The sequence below is a fragment of the Ambystoma mexicanum genome, chromosome 7q (genome assembly GCF_040938575.1).
Source record: "Ambystoma mexicanum isolate Mex_15411 chromosome 7q, UKY_AmexF1_1, whole genome shotgun sequence".
Taxonomy (NCBI): domain Eukaryota; kingdom Metazoa; phylum Chordata; class Amphibia; order Caudata; family Ambystomatidae; genus Ambystoma; species Ambystoma mexicanum.
Genome location: NC_090941.1, coordinates 1,002,358,946 through 1,002,363,420, shown reverse-complemented (window position 1 = coordinate 1,002,363,420; position 4,475 = coordinate 1,002,358,946). Strand labels below are relative to the sequence as shown.

Here is a 4,475-nt window from a genome sequence, read left to right as displayed (position 1 = left end):
TAAAAATAAAATTCCGTTGGTAAAATGGTTTCCAAGAAGTGTACTATGGACTTTAAGATCGAAAATCTAGAACTATTTACTGAAATGCTCCATATCTCACCTTCGTCCCGTACCAAGTACAAATTCATTAAATTAGGGAATTGTTTGAAGCGTATTGCATTTAAATGAGGACATTTTACTACCAAATGCTGCAATGTTTCTATGACAGTAGGAGATTCACAGAATCGACAGCATTTTTGGTCAACGGGTATAATTTTTCGCCTCACCAATACTTCCCTCGTAGGCCATAAATTCAACCTTACGCGTAAAAACTGATTCCTGATTTTTGCTGATGGACAGTTTACAAGATACAAACACTGAAAGGAGCAGGGTAACTCTAGCCTCTGGACCAGAGTATTATAATAACATCAAGAAACAGAAAAGATATGTCCAGAGCAAAATATGTTTAGAAAAAATGTATCCAAATTTATTAAAGGTGATACAAAAATTGAAAACTAGTGAATAAATCACTCAAAATTATTATACACTGATCATTTTAACATAACAGAACAGCAGCAACAATATGCCGAAAATCGGCTAAAACTTCATCACTCATACTCAACATACATAGTACATACATACACACACAACTCATCATACCGTGGCATACATCCAAAGTACTAAAAACACAGAAAACATGCTAAGAACCAATGGGGAAGAGGAATTCATAACTAGTCCCCATAATAACACTCATTATTGCGGTGTTTACAAACAATAGAAATAATTCACAAACAATCTATTGTCAGGGTGGATAGGAAGAACAAATGCAAAGATCACATCCCTGTAGAATTTTTTCTCTCGACCGGTTTCGACGTGTAGTGGTGGTTAACTGAACGTCTTCCTCAGGAGGTGGGTGTTACCATTCTGAAAAACAAGTACGCAAAAGCGACTATAAGCTACTACATGAAAAAGTCTTTGCCGACTGCCTGTAACATACAATTAAAGAAGGAGAAAAAGGACTGCTGCTAGCAGCCTAAGTTATTAAAAACAATTAAGAACCGTGTATACCATAGTGAAAATAAGCATATACGGCCCCCGCTACAACAGCTGTGTAAACCAGAACAAGAGGGTAAGTGACTCCCAAAAGAGAACCGTGCAAGATGAAAGGGAACCTTCAAGACCATGGTGGATCGGCAACAAGAATGTATATATATAATAATATATATCTAAATACCAAAAAAGCCTGACCAATGGCAATGTCTGTATCTAAAAAGAACTAGTAGTGGACTAACCTGATGAAAACCTAGCTGCTGCAAAAATCTATGCAGTGTAGTGTGGCCAGTCACGCGAGACAATTCAGGACTAAAACATAACCTGAAACCAGAAACAAGACCAGAATGCACTAGGTCAGATAAATAAAAAAATATATATAAAAAAATAAAAAATAAATAAAAAACCTAGGTTCAAAGTGGAGTGCCTATGACTAAGGCAAAAATAATAATAATAGCTCACCTGGAGGGCGCCCCATGCAGTTTAAGATGATCCAGCGCTGCATGTATTTGAAAAGTGAAGAGGCAGCGCAACTTAGCCTGAGCCTTCAACGCCGTCTGTAAATGACTACAAAAGTGGCAAAAGAGCTTCATTACAATGTTAAATGGCAAGCAGTGACCCACGGCTTACCAGAGTACAAGGGCACTGTATGAAATGCCTCTAAAAGATCTCCAATAAAATGGGAGGAAGCCTACAGACAACCACACCGTTCTGGGGGATCCAAAAGGTGTTTAAATGTAAATGCACAAAAAGCCCAATAAATCAAATGGAGCTACGAGCACAATTGAAATGAGAAGGTAAACTTAAGGGCAAATGGCAACTATCTAAGATAAACGGTGCTATGTTTAAATATAAACACACGAAGTGCCAAATAAATCAATTGGAGCAGCTCGCACAATTGAAATGTAATAGTGAGCTCAAAGGCAACAAACAGTAGTCTAAAGGGCGACGCTGCAAAGTTAATTATGCAGAGGACTGAAGCTGAAAAGCTATTAACATTGCAGGAAGGCTGGCCACACGCTTACCTGCAAAACGGTTGCTGTATAATGGAATTGTCCAGCAACGAGGGAGAACAGATGGTAATCTCTTTGTTTGAAACTAGTTGTAAATTCCAAACGCTACGCATGCGTGTAGGGACCTGCAAGGAGTGGCTGGCTACAGCCAATAGTAAACAAAAGCCTTTTTAAAGGCAAAACTAAAGACTGACTGCGCATGTCAGCAAGTGCTGCCAGTAAAGACATTCCACGAGCAGAACAAAGCGCAAATAATGCAAATAATGCAGCCCAAATTAAAAGGAAATGATGATGAAAAAAACGCCGCTGCTGATAGAAAAAATAATACTAAATAAATACTAGAAAAGGATGAACATCAGACTAAAAAGCAGCGTAAATAAATTTTGGGCTGCCATCACCACACCAAGTGAATTCTGGGAGTTGTAGTCCAATTTAGGCCAGAACCATATAACAGGCCCTGTATCTCTAAGCAATTCTGGAGCTACTATACAATGACTAAAAGAGTGTTTTTAGACCAGAGATAGGCAAGAAAGATGGTAAAAAGCCTTGGCTGAAAAGGCGATAATCTAATGTAAAAGATGTTAAATTGTGTCAATTAAACTAAATAGCTAAACAGTCATAATAGCCATAGAGGGCAAATAGAGAAATGCAGAACAAGCTTGCTAGCGACTATTGAAGTCCCACGACTCCAATGTGTTAAGGCCTTTGTGGAGTGTTTTTAAATTAAACATCCACATTTGTTCTTTGTAGGACAATTTATTAGCCAGTTGTATCGTATTATTAGCAAAACATTTTTCCAAACAAAACCAGATTAAAGAGTCTGGGTTGTGTCCCATTTCTACGCAATGAATCACTAGTGGAGCCGAAAGGTTGCGTGTTCTAATTTTAGACCGGTGCTCATTGATACGTAGATGGACTTCCCTAGAGGTTTTTCCTACATACAAAAGCTGACACGGGCACTGGATAGCATAAATAACATTCTTACTTTTGCACGTAGTGAATGTACGTAGTGCCCAAGATCTACCATTGTAAGAAAAGTCTGTAATTTTTTTAGAAAATTTACAAGCTGCGCACGAAGTGCACGGATAATGGCCTTTAACCTGATTCAGGTTAATATCTCTGACCTGGTTAATGCGAACAGGAAGTCTGGAGGCTCGGGTTAGTTTCTGCCCTAAATTTTTGCTTTTTTTAAAAGCAAATAAAGGTTTCTCTAGCTGGAGATCTGTGGAATTAAGGATCCTCCAATTTTTCAGAACAATAGCTTTAATTGTCTCACTATGTTGGCAAAAAGTGGACACACAAACTAACTGTTCTTTGTCCACAATTTTGTTTTTAGGTCTTAAAAGGGCATCCCGATTGGTATATCGCGCTCTTTTTCTTGAATGTTTGATAAGTTTACGCGGGTATCCGCGATCTAGCAATCTAGTCTGTAGTACGTCCGCATGAGTATTAAATTGTATAAGGTTGGAACAATTGCGGCGTAACCGTAAAAACATCCCATAAGGGAGATTACGTAAAAGACTTTTAGGGTGTTGGCTTTCAAACTGTAGTGTCATGTTCCTTTCTGTGGGTTTTCTATAGAGCTCGGTCTGCAGGAACCCATCCTCGCTGTAAATAGATAGATCTAGGAACGCGATACGGGAGGTAGAGTGTTCCAGGGTAAATTTGATGTTGATGTCTACTTGATTAAGCCACTGAACAAAAAGTTCAAGTGTGGCAATATCACCCTCCCATAGCAGTAAGATGTCGTCAATATACCGACGGTATAACTTGATGTTAGTAATATAGGGATTACCATCATTCAGAACAAAATTCTCTTCAAACAAGGCCATAAAAATAATAGCCAAGTTGGGGGCAAATGCACAGCCCATTGACGTGCCTTTAGTTTGTGTGAAAAACTCATCCTTGAACTTAAAAAAACTGTTACAAAGAACCAATTCCACACATGTGGTCAAAAAATTAGTGGGAACCGTATGTGCAGATGGTCGGCGGTCCAACATAATTTGTAAGCACTGAATAGCCTTATCTTGGGGAATATTGGTATAAAGAGCCTCTATATCTAAGGCCACCAAGATCTGTTTGGAGGCATCAAATGGAAGGCCTTCCACCAAATTAATAACATCCCTAGAATCTAACAGAAATGTAGGCGTCAGTTTACAAGATAGCCAGCCACTTGCCCCAGGCGTTTAATGCCAAAGATTTTGGTGTTAAAGTCTCTGTAATTCACACAGATTTCATAGTTATGGATCCATGCCCATTGAAAGTATTTATCTTTGGCTCTCACTGGGTTTTCGATTAGATGTTGTAAAGAAATGTCAGCTTCCAATAAATTATTCAGGACTGAGCTGCGCCATTTGGTAGGAAAATACAGATTGGAAGAGGACAAGTAGCTGGCCACCGTGCTCAATATGTTGTTGTTGGTAACACCAAGCA

At 38.8% G+C, this 4,475-nt stretch overlaps 1 long non-coding RNA gene across 2 annotated transcripts; it reads right to left on the bottom strand.

Annotated features, from left to right (window-relative positions):
* Positions 1 to 440: 440 nt before the first annotated feature.
* On the bottom strand, positions 441 to 2,139 carry LOC138527873 (uncharacterized). Of its 2 annotated transcripts, XR_011284078.1 has the most exons (4): positions 2,055 to 2,139; positions 1,492 to 1,596; positions 1,272 to 1,353; positions 441 to 903 (listed from the first exon to the last, which is right to left on the bottom strand). It is a non-coding gene; the product is annotated as an uncharacterized lncRNA (long non-coding RNA). The 2 variants fall into 2 exon arrangements; XR_011284077.1 differs by lacking the exon at positions 1,272 to 1,353.
* Positions 2,140 to 4,475: the final 2,336 nt, after the last annotated feature.